Source organism: Neofelis nebulosa, chromosome 11 (assembly GCF_028018385.1).
Source record: "Neofelis nebulosa isolate mNeoNeb1 chromosome 11, mNeoNeb1.pri, whole genome shotgun sequence".
Taxonomy (NCBI): domain Eukaryota; kingdom Metazoa; phylum Chordata; class Mammalia; order Carnivora; family Felidae; genus Neofelis; species Neofelis nebulosa.
This window is the reverse complement of record NC_080792.1, coordinates 37,763,331-37,779,493: the sequence shown is the minus strand read 5'-3', so window position 1 is coordinate 37,779,493 and position 16,163 is coordinate 37,763,331. Positions and strand designations below refer to the sequence as shown.

The 16,163-nt window shown below is 43.2% G+C and overlaps 1 protein-coding gene across 3 annotated transcripts in view; it reads left to right on the top strand.

Annotated features, from left to right (window-relative positions):
* Nucleotides 1–7,701: 7,701 nt before the first annotated feature.
* The window catches only part of GALNT1 (polypeptide N-acetylgalactosaminyltransferase 1), a 128,010-nt gene continuing 119,548 nt past the window's right edge, over nucleotides 7,702–16,163 (top strand). For 2 of the 3 annotated variants that reach the window (XM_058692344.1, XM_058692342.1), the window contains exon 1: nucleotides 7,702–7,839. The gene's annotated coding sequence lies outside the window, so the exon portion shown is untranslated. The remainder of the gene's footprint in view (nucleotides 7,840–16,163) is intronic. The other variant, XM_058692343.1, reaches the window with a different exon arrangement.

Sequence of the window (16,163 nt, the reverse complement as noted above, 5' to 3'; positions counted from 1 at the left end):
CCAAGTCTAGTGAAGTCCAGGATGGTGGCAGCCAATGACTCCTAAGCTTGTATAGTGTTTATTATAAGCCACGATTTGGGGATTGTTTATACCACAGCAGCAACTGATAAGCACATTGTCTAAGGTTGATAAATCAAGAATTGGTACTATAAGTATACTATTTAGAGTTAGGAGAGGTATTCATCAGGAGAGGTAGGGATGACAACCACCAAACAAATTAAAGGTCGCTACCTCTGGGGATGCTGTTGGGGAGAGAATTTGTTTTTGCTTCATATCTTCCTGTCCTATTCGAATTTTGTATCATATGTATTACTTTTATATTCAAAATGTACAAAGTACAGGGGTGCCTGTAATAAATAAATAAACATTTATAATAAATAAACATTTTTAAAATAAATAAATAAATAAATATTTATTTTATAATTATTTTATATAATTTTTAAATAAGTTTGATAAAAATTTTATAAATTTTTTATATTATAATTATTTTAATAAACAGTGCAAACCATCCAGGAGGTGATAGGAGCCTTAAAAACATAAAATGTTATAGCAACAATATGATGAGGCAGCTAATTTGTGTTGGGGGAAAAATATGCTACAGATGAAGAAGTCATAGGAATTCAGGAGAAAGAAAAGATCAATCTGATTGAAGAGGTTGTCAAATAATCCTGAGGGATTAAGATTGGTGGAGGAAAGTAGTCAAGGCAGCAAATAGTGAAACATGTGGGGAGTCAGGAAGAGTGAGGTAGGTGGTGTGACAGGAGCAGAGAAGTCTTATGAGTGAGCTGAGGGCAAGAGGGCCTGTGGCAGGTGGAAATAGGGCCAGACTGTGCAGAGCCTGGAATCCCTGACTGACCTGTATAGACAGAGAGCAGCTTTGTGAATGAGGTGTTTTAGGAAAACCAGTACAGCAGGGCTGTGTAGGATGGGTGGCCATCAGAATCCTCAGAGCTAGTGGAAACCATCCGAAGGGTCATTTAGACACATGGTACGGCATAGGTGAAGGCATGGTTATTAGTCATGTAGCTTCTGTTATCATATCCCTTGGGCCTAAATTTACAAAACGGTAGGGATATGTAGAATATTATGCAGATAGACTGATGTTCTACAGGACCAAAAATCTATGACTTGAGGCAAGAAGAGGCCAAGAAAATGTATTTTATAGATCTCTAAAAGCCACTTGGGGCTGTAAAATTCTGTAGTCTTCTCCCCAACCCTGTGCTATTCAACATGTTCTCTTTTTTTTTTTTTTCCCATTGAGTCTTCCTAAAGCCATCTAACCATACCATGAATTCCTATGCATTCCCAGTTAAAATTGTGGTCATATAACTCCATAGTACCTCTCTGAGCCCCAAACCCAACAGCTCTTCCATTTATCTTCATTTCAGGTTCATGCCATTTGATTTCTTTTTAAATAATGACTGCCCAAATCTGCTGCCAATTAAGACTTGCTTCTATTGTCCTTGATTTTTGCCCCCAAATTAGGTTTTCCTTATATCCTGACTCCTGGTTTCCTTAAAAATTTAAAAACTTTATGTTGATCACTTTTTCTTTTTCTTTTTAAAATTTTTTAATTTAAAAAAAAGTTTTAATGCTTATTTATTTTTGAGAGAGAGAACGAGAGAGAGCAAGTGGGGGAAGGGACAGAGAGAGAGACACACAGAATCTGAAGCAGGCTCCAGGTTCCAAGCTGTCAGCACAGAGCCCGTTGCAAGGCTTGAGCCCATGAGCCGTGAGATCGTGACCTGAGCTGAAGTCAAACGCTTAACCAACGGAGCCAGCCAGGCGCCCCATGACTCTTTTTAAACTTTGTTTATTTACTTAAATAATTTCTACACCCAACATGGGGCTCGAACTCATGACCCAGAGATCGAGAGTCACATGCTCTTCTGCCCCAAACACCTCTGACTCTTTTATCTTCAGTTTCTTAGGTTCATTTTCATTTTCAGCTCCTTAGTTCTTTCTCCGACATCATTGGCCATGTGTCCAAATGGTGTATCCTGAGCCTTATCAGTGCCTGGCCTGTTCCACCTGATCCTCTGGCTCTGGCTATCTCAACTTTCTCATTCTGCCATACTTACTGACCTCAGATTCCGCTGAGTCTCTGATCTAGCAGTTGCAGGCATCCCCCACCCCCCGGACCCCCGTACTGGTTTCCATATAGTAAACATTGTGGCCCATGCAAATGTCCTGAGTGTTATGTGTGGGATTCCCAATAAACCTGCAGTAAATCTTCCCTTCCTTCTGACTCAAGAAAGCCTATTGGAACTGGACGTGACATTTTTATAGGAATAATCTGCAATCTGCTCTATTTTAGGTCTTAAAACTTTATTCTCAGCTTCTGTTTCCAGAACAAGATGGACTCGTGAACGGAGTACACTTCCCACTAAGAGCAGCTAAAAGCCCCGAACATTGTATATAAAACAAACATGAGAAAGCTCTGAAAGGTAGGGAGAAGCCAATTTACTAAGGACCGTGGGATCTGAGGAATGACAGGGAAATGATTTCTCTGAGTTTTCTTTTACTTCATATATCCTGGTCTGAGTGCTGGAGAAGCTGGCAACCTGGAAATACTGTGGGGACAGATTTAAAAAAACAAAACAAAACAAAACAAAGCCCAAGAAATGCCTGCTCCTGCTAGCTAAAGAACCAGGAAAGGGGCAACCTAGAAAATGTTTACACAGTAACTACCCAATTCCAGCCAACTGCAGGAAAAAATGCAACCTCACCCCATCCCAGTCAGGGAAGGCTGAATGGACAGTCTACACTCCCACCTTCACCCTATTGTTACACGACAGGCAGGGCAGCCGTGGTGACTCCTCTAACCTCGGCCGGATGGTGTCAGAGAAGACCAACTGGGGAGCCAGGCCCAGCTGACAGAGTGATTAGCACAAAACAAAATGACCCAAGTACATGCAAGGGCATTATGCAGAGTAAAAAAAAAAAAGGCCAGTCTCAAAAAGGTCATATCCTATATGATTCCATTTTTTTTTTTTTCGTTTTTTTTTTTTTAATTTATTTTTGGGACAGAGAGAGACAGAGCATGAACGGGGGAGGGGCAGAGAGAGAGGGAGACACAGAATCGGAAACAGGCTCCAGGCTCCGAGCCATCGGCCCAGAGCCTGACGCGGGGCTCGAACTCACGGACCGCGAGATCGTGACCTGGCTGAAGTCGGACGCTTAACCGACTGCGCCACCCAGGCGCCCCTATATGATTCCATTTATGTAACATTCTTGAAATGACAAAACTATAGACATGGAGAGCCGTGGTTGCCAGGGGTTAGAGATAGTGGGGCAGGGAGGGGTAGGTATGACTATGAGGGGCTAGAGTGAGGAAGATCTTTATGGTGATGGAATAATTTTGTAGCTTGCTTCTGGTAGTTGTTACAGGAACCTGTACAAGTGATAAAATGGCACAGAACTCTACACTCCCATTGTACTCGTGTCAATTTCCTGGTTTTGATTTTATGCTATAGTTAAAAGTTTATAGTCCGTTTTACGTTACAGATGTAACTGAAGGGGGACACCTGGCTGGCTCGGTTGGTAGAGCATGCGACTCATGATCTCAGGGTGGTGAGTTCGAGGCCCAGGTTGCATGTAGAGGTTACTTAAAAAAAAAAGATGTAAAAGGGGGGAAATGGATGAAGGGTACAAAGGACCTCTCTGTACAACTTTTACACGTTCCTTTGAATCTATAATTATTTCAAAATTAAAAGTTTAAAGAAAGTGTTATCCTCCGATTTTCATACTTCTGATAGTTATTAAAGTTATAATCCAAATTTTCGCAGCTCTCTGCTTTCTGGGGACAATGCTGAAATTGATTGTATTTTCCCGCTCCTTTAGAAGTTAGATGTGACAGGGGGTTTGATTTGGCCATTGAAACACAAGCATAAAAGAGACACTTGGGGAGGAAGTATAGAGACCATGTGTGGAGAGGAGAACGGGCAGCCATGGTCTTAAGGCTTCAGCCACAAGGCTTTGGTTGGAAAGGCAAAACAAGGAATAAAAAATCATAAAATGGTAGCATTTACACATTCTGCATAATTGCCACCTTCTTCATGTCATTTGACTCCTGTGTGGGCTTGTGTTTGCCTATCCCTCTTTCAATGTCACCTTCTTCAGTTCTTCCCCACCCTGTCAGGACATCTGACACCCAATTCTGTAACAGATCCCCTCCCCCTCCTCCTGCTGCCCACCACAGGGCCCAATTATCCTTGGGCAGTTTACCCTGCTTTGGGCAATCTCCCACATCTCCCCATTACCATGAGTCCATCTCTTTCCAGCTAATTGGGAACAAACAACTTGTACTTATTCACAAAAAGAATATTAGCATTATTATTATTGGAAACAAGGAGAGCCAGATAGGAACAATGCACTGAGTTAATCATTCACTCAATAGAGCAGCTCCCCTGGTATGCTTCTGAGGCGCCTCAGTGAGAAAAAGTCAGGGCAGGTAGACTAGTTCTTGTAGGTTCGTCCACTGTCAGGGTCGCCACAAATTAAAGGTTAATTTCTTCCATGGTAAAATCATGAAAAAATTCTCAGTCATACCATTATCCAGCCCAAAGACAGTGCTCCCTCTGAGCACAACAATGTGGAGTTCATCTCCACAACTGGAAGAATCTGGTGAGTCTGGGGCACAGGACTGAGGGGGAAACAAGAATAAAATTGGAAAGAATATGTCAATGTCCTCTTTGGATTCCCAGACTGAGCCCTTTACACCCTGCTCCTTGTTGTAAGATATTCAGTTCTTTCTTGCTCTCAAGCATGTTTACTCTTTTCTACCTCATTTCCAATTCTTTCAGTGGGTAAAAAGGAGGATATATTTTGAATGAATAGGAGTAGGTACATTGAGGGTGTTGAAAGTTATGGTGCTTGGTTACACAGTCAGTTGTAAAAAGTGCATTTTATTACCTTGTACTGTGCAAACAGCACATAATTTTCCATGTTTTATTTTATACTTTTTTAAAAGTTTATTTTTGAGAGAGCACGCACGCGCAAATGGGGGAGGAACAGAGAAAGAGGGGGACAGAGGATCTAAAGCAGGCTCTGCTGACAGCAGCGACCCCGACGTGGGGGGCTCCAACTGACAAACCATGAGATCATGACCTGAGCCGACGTCCTACTTTCGACCGACTTTCAACCGACGTTCAACCGACTGAGCCACCCGGGTGCCCCTACAATTTTCCATTTGTTTTAAAAGTTTCTTTTACTGCTAAGAACTTGCTACAACTAGATAAGGTGCTATTATCTTGGGCTACTTCTTGGCACACAGATTTTTCCCACTGTTTTATTGAGGTAATATTTACATACCATAAAATTCATTAATTTCAAACGCACAATTCAATGACTTTTAGTAAATCTATAGAGTTGTGCAAGCATTACCACAATTTGATTTGAGTACTTCCATCACTCCAAAAAGGATCCCTTGTTTCCCTTTGCATTCACTTCTTATTCCCACCCCCAGACCTAGGCAACCAATACACTGTGTAGATTTGTCTTTTCTAGAGGTTTCACCGAAATGGATTTATACAGTATGTGCTTCTTTGCATCTGCCCTCACATAGTTTAATGTTTCTACGTGTATCTTCTATGAATATTTCATTCTGTTTTATTGCTGAATAGCATTCCGTTGTATGGATATACCCCCTTTCGTTTATCCATTCACCAGTTCCTGGGCATTTGGACTGTTTCCACTTTTTGGGGATTATGAATAATGCTGCTGGTGAATACTTCTGTACAACTTGCCATATGGGCATGTTTTAAATTTTCTTGGGTATGTACCCAGGAAATGGAACTGTTGGGTCATATGGTACTTTTTACACGTAACTTTTTGAGAAACTAACAAACTTTTCCAAAGTGACTGCACCACTTCACGTTCCCATCTGTAGTGTATGAGGGTTCTAATTTCTCTGTCTCCTTACCAACACTTATTATTGTCAGGCCTTTTTTTTCCCCCCCAGCATCGAAGTGGGTGTGAAGAGCCTTCTCACTGTATGTAGTTCTGATTTGCCTCTCTGTAGAGACTAATGATGTTTTACATCTCTTCATGCTATTGTTGATCATTGAAATCTTTTCTTTGGTTGAGATGTCTTTCCAATTCTTTTGCCTATTTTAAATTGGATTATTAGTTTTATTGAGTTGTAAGAGTTCTTTATATATATATATATATATATATATATATATATATATATTCTAAATACAAGTCCTTATCAGATCGATGATTTGCAGGACTTCCCCCCTAGATACAGTACTTTATTTTCTTGATACAATATTTTAAAAAGAGATACAAACTTCAAAGTGAAGTTTCCTTGTAGTCCCCACAGGCCAATCACGATTCACTTAATTTCAAAATATTATAGATGTACCTCTAAAGAGCAACTTTTATTTTAGAATACTTGAAAAATGTAGATAAACACAAAACAGGGTAGTTCCAAAGATAACCTTCGGTAACATCTGTTTGCTTACAGCCTTCTGGTTCTTTCTGTGAGCATACACAGCATTTCTTAAAAGAGTAAAACTGGGGCCATTTAAATAATAGTATCAACATTAGTCTCTAATCATTCCAGCTCTTGGATGGCAAGCAAGGCACACAGACCTCTGGATGACTTAAAAGTAGAAAATTAATTTATTAGAGAACGGTTGGTTATGTGTGAGTGACAGAGGACCAGGGTTGTGTCCTCCCTTCGGAGGAAGGTACCGCTGGGTAATGGACTTAGTGCTAAAGCGGAGCTTTTCCCCAGAGGGTACAGTGGAAGGGCCCCTCTCAGAGCACTACGCAGGAGACTCGGCCCCAAACAATCCCCATTCTGCAGGGGGCCGGGGCTGTTTTTGTCCCCCGAGGCCTGGCTGCCTCTTCCGGCGGTGCCGGTCGGTGGCCTCGCCTCTCACCGCCCACCCTGGCCCCCGGACCTCCTGCATCCCGGTCGCCTGGCGCAGGGCTCAGCAGGGCCGCACGAAGGTGCCGCCGGCGGTCTTCCAGCTCCAAGTGCACCTCGGCCGCTCCCGGGCGACCCCGCCCGGGTCCGGAGCAGCCTTGGGCTCGGCCCGGGGTCGACCCAGAACCTCCACGGCGCGGTGAGGGCACCTCCATTTCCTCTCACCCCGTGGTCTGCTCGACGTGAAACGGCCCGAGTTTTATTTTACTTGCTGCGGCGGCCTCTTTGTCCGTACACAGGTTTAGGTGGAGGCCATCGGCCCGGACGGCACGGCCCCAGCCCGTCGCGGACGGAGCCTCCCGCCCACGGCTACGGCCGGCCGCGCGGCGCCTCGTCTCCGCGCGGCCCCGCGGGTCGGGCAGGCAGGTGTGGGGGCGCCGAGACGCCGGAACCTCCCCCCGCCCGCGCCGCGGCCCCGAGGGAAGCGCCGCGGCCCCGAGGTGGGCTCGCCGCAGGGGCGGGGGACGGCGCATCCGGGTGAGCGCGCGGCGCCCCCGCCTCCCCCGCGCAGCCGCACGGGCCGCCGCCGCCGCCGCCGCCGAGCACGCCGCGCGCCGAGAGCACTGCGCCCCAGCGGCCTGCGCGGGCGGCCTTGCGGCCCGGCCCGCCACGTGAGGCGGCCCTGAGCGAGCGGCAGCGGCGGCGGCATGCGGGGCGACCGGGAGTAGCGCGCCGAGCCCGCGAGGCCCGGCGCGGAGGCGGGGGCGGGCGCGGCGGAGGCGGGGCCCGCGCCGGGCCCGCCCGCCCGCCGGGGGAGCCGCCGGCAGTGGCCGAGGAGGCGGCGCGGCGGACGGCGGCCCGAGAGTAGCGCCCGCGCTGCGGCCCGCGGGACCGCGCCGCGACCGCCCGGGCCGGCCCGGAGGAGCGCCCGCCGCCGCCGCCGCCGCCGCGCGCGGACCGAGGTGAGTGTCCGCCGCGCCCGGGCCGTCCCGGAGCTGCGGCCGCTCGCGCGGGGCGGGAGGAGGAGGGGGAGGCCCGGCCGCGGCCGCGTCTCCCCGTCCTTTGTGGCCGGCGCTGCCGTGGCCGGGGCGCGGGCGCGCTCGGCGCGGGGTCCGAGTCCGGGACTCCGGGGCTGCCGGACACGCGGCGCCTCTGCTTGGCAACTGCCGCGAGCAGCGAGTTTCCGTCCTAGTTTGTCATTGAGTTAGAACCGTTCTTCTTTGGGAGACGGAAGTTTCTTTTATTGACCAGAAATACAGCTAAATATGGCTCCTGGGTTCGGCCCGGCGGCGTGGTACTTGGAGCCGTGGTGCCGGGCTGACCCTCGCCGGGCCGGCGCGACGGGGGAGGGGAGGACACGCGGGCGGCCCGGGGCGGGGGCTTCCCGGCGCACTGCCCGCGGAGGGGACCTGAATTCGCAAAGGTCTGTGGCTGGGAAGTAGCGGGCTTTAGGTAATGTGGCAGCTCTTCCTGGAAGATCGAATGAATGAAATGTCATTTACTCATCCACAGTCAACACGGTGCACATTTAAAGATTTGCCAGGAATTGTGTTGATGTGCATTGTCATTGCCTCTCTTACCTGATCAGCCTTGCTAAGTGAGGGTCCTCCCTCCTCCAAACTTGTGACCTTGGCCTCATTCTCAAAGCTACTGAGCTAACTAACCAGTCCTTCAAGCCAAGGCGCTTGGCATTTCTGGAGAGTGTGGGCAATAGGCAAAGTAGTCTTGTGATTGTGAACTGTTTCTGGAGGGCAGAGAATGTTACCTTAATCGTACCTTATGCTTACTACATTAATTTATAATAATTTCTGAGAAGTGTGTGTGTGTGTGTGTGTGTGTGTGCGTGTTGGAGGCAGGGGGGTCTTGTCCTCATTTTATGGAGGAAGGAGTTGAGGCCTGAAGAAGTTGTAACTTCACAGGTCACAAGCTAAAGCAGCAGAGCTGGGGTTCAATCCTAGGCCTTATTAATCCAGTGCTCTTTACATCACATCCTTGTCCAGACTTGGATTGTCCCTTGTGGTAGCTACTAACCACATTTGACTTTAAATTAATTAAAATTAAGTTTAAAAACATTCAGCTCGTGCGTTGCACTAGCTACATGTCCAGTGTTCAGTGTCCAGATGTGACCAATGACTACTGTTGAACAGTGCTTATCAGGACCATACATCCATTTATTGCGAAAATGAATGTTTATTGAGTGCTGTCTCTCAGGCATAGTTTTAAGTCTTGTGTGTACTGTGGTAAATAAGAGAGACGCAGTGTCCTTGCCTTTTTGGAGCCTGCTTTTTGCATGATAGTTTGAGGGATGTTTCCATGGTAGTTCAGAACCTTGCTGAATCAAAGTGTGGTTCGTGAACCAACAGCAGCATCCTTGTCTTCTGGAAGTTGGGAAGAAATCCAAAATCTCAGGTCCTAAACCACATCAACCGAAAAAGTATCTGTTAAAGTGAGTTAACAGATCTCAGGTGATTCGTTCACATCGAAGGCCTTATTGAGAACATCAGTGATACCCGACTTGAACCAATACCTGATGGATTGTTTGGTAGGGTTTTTAAAAAACAGGCTCTAAAACTCTTGGGAACACTCACCATTTATGCAAATACTTGTTAAATGCCTGGTTTCTCCAGGCGGAAGGACATAAGCTTTATGAAAGCAGAGATTGTGCCTTTCTTTTTTTAGCCTTGTATCTCCAAAGACTTCATAGTGCCTGGTAGGCAGCAGGCACTTAATAAATGCTTGCTGAGTGTATGAATGAGCTTGCTAGGAAGTCAGAGCTGGTTGTTGGTCTCCAGCGATTGCAAGCAAGTTAGTTCTCATGGCATCAGGTAAGAGCATGTGACAAGAGTCAAAATGAAGGTATAACTATGTGTAGTTTTTCAACTGTAAGCCCCAACTGAGGCCTGAGTTTCACTCTTGGCTAACTTGCATGCCCTCTTTTTCTCTCTCTTTTTAAAAATTTTTTAAATGTTTGTTTATTTATTTATTTATTTATTTATTTATTTATTTGAAAGAGAGAGAGAGTGCGAGTGGGGAAGGGGCAGAGAGAGAGGGAGGCACAGAATCCGAAGCAGGCCCCAGGCTCTGAGCGGTCAGCACAGAGCCCTTCATGGGGCTCGAACTCCCGAACCATGAGATCATGACCTGAGCCAAAGTTGGACGCTTAACCAACTGAGCCACCCAGGCACCGCACTCTCTTTCTTTTTTTAATGATATAAAATAATATCAACAAGTTTAAATCTCAATCGTGTTAATCCTATATATGTGTGTGTATGTGTGTAAATTATATTTTTAAAATTGAATTCCAGACTATTTGGATTTCACTAGTTTTTCCATTAATATTCTCTTTATGTTCTAGGATCCAGTCCAGGGTACCACATTGCATTTAGTAATTATATCTCCTTAGTCTTTGGTCTGTAGCAGTTTCTTTCTTTATTATTTTTCGTAACTTTGTAGCCTTGAGGAGTACTGTCCTGGCTCTCTCTAAACAGCTTTCTGTATACCAGATAGGATCATCCAGTTCTGGGGAAAGACTCTCATATTCAGGACAATAAGGCTGTGAAAGGAATAACTTCCTCTGCTCTTGTTCGTTTACACAATACATATATTAGGCTTATGTAACAAGATACAACTTTAGTACTTTTTATTCAGTAACAGATTTCTTGGGATACAGTTCTTGATTGGTTGAGATTCAGAAGAGTATTACAGTATTGCCATTGTGATGCACTATTTTAAAAAATATTGAGTTTTTATTTTTGTGATGGGTTAAGAGCTGGGCCGGGGTGGAGGAGCAGGGGAAAAGATTGGCTGAAAGAGGCAGCAGGTGAGAGAGGGACCAAGGTGAACGGAGTGACGGGTAGTGGGGGAACAGTCGAGAAGAGAACTAGGAGTGAATACTTACTGTGTGTTCACTTGTTCAATTAATACTCATTGAGTGCTTATTGTGTGCCAGACCCAGCACTAGATAGTTGAGATATCTGAAAGTGGGACAGCATTAAGCAAATAAACATGGAAATAAGTATGTAATAATTACAACTTGTGATGAGTGCTGTAAAGAAACAGTAAAGGATGCTGGAGCGACTGTGGGTGGGGGCAGCTGCTGCTTTTGGTTGTCTGGGTTGATGAGGAAAGGATTCTTTGAGTAAATGAAATTTGACCTCTCTGTGACTTTTGAGGACCTTCCATAATTACACCACACTGTTTTTTCCACATCACAACATGTACATGCCTCTTTCTCCGTAGGAACTGTGCTGATTTCTAGCTCCGTGTCTTTGTATATGATTTCTTTTTTTTTTAATTTTTTTTTCAACGTTTTTTATTTATTTTTGGGACAGAGAGAGACAGAGCATGAACGGGGGAGGGGCAGAGAGAGAGGGGGACACAGAATCGGAAACAGGCTCCAGGCTCCGAGCCATCAGCCCACAGCCTGACGCGGGGCTCGAACTCACGGACCGCGAGATCGTGACCTGGCTGAGTCGGACGCTTAACCGACTGCGCCACCCAGGCGCCCCAGTATATGATTTCTTCTCAATAAATCATTGATTGCTCAAATCTCATCTCCTTTATGAAATCTTTCAGTGTTGATTAATGCCTCTGTCATTCTACTCGAGTGTATGGTGTTTGAGGGTAGGGATAGTGTTTTACATTTATATCTGTGTGTCTTCATTTAGTCCATCACAAAGCCAAGATTAATAAGTAGTTCTTAAGAGGCTAGAGCCATTCTGAAGTGTTAATATTTGGATGATGAACTTTAGAGCAGTGAGTGAAGATCCAATTTGTTTTTTTAAATTAAACTTTTTGTGGCATAACTGTAGATCCACATGCAGTTATAAGAATTTAGAAAGACCCTGTGTGTCCTTTACCTGTTTGCCCTCAGTGGTGTCATTTTGTAAAACTATAGTATAGTATCAGACCCATGACCGTGTCACTGGATAGTCAAGATACAGAACATTAACACTACAAGGTTTCTGCATGTTCTGTAGCCATACCCACTTGCTTCCTACCTTCCTACGTGCTCCTTAAGCCCTGGCAATAACTAATCTGTTCTCTATTTCTATCATTATGTCATTCCAAAAATGTTTTATGAATGGAAGCATACAGTGAGTCCCTTTTGGAATCCGCTTTTTTTTTTTCACTCAGTATAATTTCTGGAGATTCATCTAGGTTGTTGCGTGTATCAATAATTGATTCTTTTGTGTTGGTGAGTAGTACTTTATAGTGTGGGTGTACTTTTATGGTTCTTTCAACCATTTAGCTGTTTAAGGACATCTGGTTGTTTATAGTTTTTGCTGTTACAGCATTATTTGTTGAAAAGGCAACATCTTTCCTTCATCAAATTGGTTGTGTCTTTGTAAAAAAAAAAAAAAAAAAGCAGTTGGGTATATTTGCATGAATCCATTCCTGGGTTCTCTGTTCTATTCCATTGGTCTGTGTGTCTGTCCCTCCACCGCTGTCACAGTTTCGGTTACTGTGCTGTATAGTAAGACATAAGTTGGTGTAGACTGATTCCTCCCAGTTCTCCTTTTTCAGAATTGTTTTAACTATTCTTGTTCCTTTGCTTGTTCATATAAATTATGGAATAATCTTGATTATATTTATACAAAAATCTTGCTGGCATTTTGATAGGAATTGTAGTAGATCTGTGTATCAGTCTGGGAGGATTGACATTTTACTAAGTTGTGTCTTCCAGTCCGTAAACATGGTATGTCTTTCCATTTATTTATATCTTTGATTTCTTTCATTAGTATTGTGTGGTTTTATCATACAAATCTATGTTTTGTTAATTTTTTGTGTTTTGTTAACATTTACATGTCAGTATTTTTATTTCGAGCAGTTGAAAATGATACATGTTTTAAACTTTGGTGTCCATGTGTTAATTGCTAATATAGAGAAACATTAACTTTCTTTCTCCTGTTGATCTTGTTCCTGTAGTCTTGCTGAATCCATTTATTGCTTCTAGGAGTTTTTCTGTAGATTCCTTGTGACTTTCTAAATAGATAATTGTGTCATGTATACATAGGGGCAGTTTTATTTCTTTTCAAACAACTTGACTTTAATTTCCTCTTCTTGCCTTCTTGCGCTGGCTAAAATTCCAATCCTATGTTGAATGAGAATAGTGACAGAGGACATCTTTGCCTTGTTACTGATTTTAGGGGGAAAGCATTTAGTTTGTCATCATGTTTGGGCCAGTCTCAGTTTATCCATAGTGATACTGTTGATTAGAAATGTCTGGAGCTCTCACCATTCATAGACTTTTCCCTTTTGCAGCCAGTGTTGTGGACTGGCTCTTGAAGTTCTTATTATGATTGCAAGACACACCTCAGCAACAATCTATGGTGAACTTTGACAAGATGATAAGGTTTCTTACGCACAGGTCCTCGAGGGTACACCCCACGTCTGAGGCACACAGCAGGTAGAGCATGCACACCTGGGGTTCTGCTTTTAATGGTGTAGATGGTGAGGTGTCTAGGGTTTTGCAGGTTCACTCTTTACTGGTTAATTTAAAACATAAGAGTGGGAATTAGGGCATGGGAAGGGAAAAGAAAGCTGTCCAATGGTTAGTTACTTAAGTGTAATAGCATTTCCTAAAAAAGAGTGGGTGGGGGGACTTCATGGGTGGGGCAGCCTGGTTCTTTATCTAATTGTGTAGCAGGCTGTTCTGTTTATTCAAGATGGGATGATGTCTTTGAAGTGGATGCCTGGGCAATGAAAAGCTTAATGTCAGGCATTCATACTACAGTTGAAAAAATTAATTGCCAGGCACTGATACTGTGCACTATTACGTGTATTATTACCTGTAAATTTTTTGTAGATGCTCTTTATCAAGTTGAGGAAGTTGCCCACTATGCCTGTCTTTCTGAGAGTTTTTATCATGAGTGGGTGTTGAATTTTGTCAAGTGCTTTTTGTGCACTAGTATGGTCATGTGATTTTCCTTCTTTAGCTTGTTGATAGTGATGGATTATTTTGGTTGACTTTTGAGTTGAGCCAGCATTGCATCCCTGGAATAAACCCCACTTGGTCATGGTGTGTAACTCTATATATTGCTGAATTCTATTTGCTAGTAATTGTTGAGAATTTTTTGCATTTATATTCATGAGGGCATTTAGCACTATAAATTTCCATCTCAACATTGTTTCAGCTGTATCCTACAATTTGTGATAGGTTTTGTTTTTTGCCAACTTTTGCTTTCGGCTCAGGTTGTGATCCCAGGGTCGTGGGCTCCAGCCCCGTGTTGGGTTACACGCTGAGCATACATAGAGCCTGCTTAAGATTCTCTCTGTCTTTCCCTCTGCTCCCGCTCACACTCTCTCTCTCAAAAATAAAAACATAAACAAAAAAGAGTAAGTTGTTTAGTTTCCAAGTGTTTGGAGATTTTCTTGTTATCTTTCTGTTTTTGATTTCTAGTTTGATGCCGTTGTAATTGGAGAACACACCGAATCATGTTGTGATTTCAGTTGTTTTAAATTTGTTGAGGCTTATTTTATGGCTCAATATATGGTCCCTCTTGGTGTATGTTCTGTGAATGTTTGAATAGAATGTGTTTTCTGCTGTTGAGTGAATTGTTCAGTTAGATCCTGTTGGTTGGTTGTGGTGTTGAGTTCTTCTATACTTGTTGGTTTTCTGTCTGGATATTGTGTCAGATCTTGAGAGGGATGTTGAAGCCTCCAAGTATATTTGTGCATTTGGCTGTCTTTCCTTGTAGGTTATGGCAGTTTTTAGTTACGTATTTTGCCGCTCCCTGGTGCATACACATCTAGGGTTGCTTTGTTTTCTTGATGGATTAACCCTTTCTGTCATTATATGATGTCCTTCTTTGTGTCTAGTGATTTTCTTTGCTCTGAATTCTACTTTATCTGATATTAATATTGCCACTACTTTTTCTTTTGCTTGTTTTTAACTGGGGAATATATCTTTTTTTTTTATTGTTTTTCTTTTAACCTGTATTGTTACATTTGAAATGTTTTTTGTAGACAGCATGTAGTTGAATCATGTCTTTTAATGCATTCTGCCAATTCCTGTCTTTTCATTGATGCATGTAGGCCATTTACATGTAATGTAATTATTTTTTTGTTAGGACTTAAGTCTGCCGTTTTATTTTTTGTTTTTTGGTTGTGCCTTCTGTTTTTTGTTTCTCTGGATATCCTTTACTTCCTGTGGATTATTTGAACATTTGTTTTTGGAAATCATGTTGATTTATCTATATTGTTTTTGAATGTTTTCAAATTTAATTTAAATTAAACAATTTAAATTTTGTTTCTGTTTTTTTAAAAAATTTTCAGATTTTTTATTAAAGAGGGAGAGGGACACACAGAATTTGAAGAAGGCTTCAGGCTCTGAGCTGTCAGCACAGAGTCTGACGTGGGGCTTGAACTCATGAACCATGAGATCATGACCTGAGCCAGAGTCAGATGTTTAACCGACTGAGTCACCCAGGCACCCCAAACAAATTAATTTTAATTTAACAAATTAAAATTGTTTTTTTACTCATTTCTTTAGCTGTTACATTTTATATACATAACTATCATTGTGTATTGGTATCATCATTTTACCTGTTCAAGTGAAGTATAGGAACCTTATTTCCTTTTATATCCCTTTACCTTCCCCAATTTTATTTATTTATTTATTTTAAAATTAATCTTGGCGGGGAATGGGCAGGGAGAGAGAGAAAATCATAAGCAGGCTCCAGTGTAGACCCTGACAGGACTCTGTCTTCATAAACTGTGAAATCATGACGTGAACTGAAATCAAAAGTTGGACACTTAACCGACTGAGCCACCCAGGCACCCCTTGCCTTGATTTCTTCCTCATTCCTGAAGGGTATTTTTCTTTGGTCATAGATTCCATCTTGTTCTTTTCTTTCAGCACTTGAAAAATGTACTACTTTTTTCTGGCCTCTGTAGTTTCTGATTGGAAATCTGTTGTCATCCAGTTATCCCTCTGTGGTTAAGGGGTCATTTTTTCTCACTGTTGTCAGGAGTTTTCTTTTAGTTTAGTTTTCAGAAATTTAATTATGATACATCTTGGTGTGGATCTCTTTGGGTTTATACTGTTTGGGGTTCACTCACATTCCTGAATCTGTAGGTTTATGTCTTTTACATAGGTGGGACATTTTTCACCATTATTTCTTTGAGTACTTTTTCAGTCCTTGTTCTTTCTCCTTTCTCTTCAGGACTGATGACTTGAATGGCAGATCTTTTATTATGATTCCACAGGTCCCTACTGTCTGTTTTCTTTATTTTTCTCTGTTCAGCTTAATTTCAGTTGCTATGTTTTTCATTTTATTTTTTC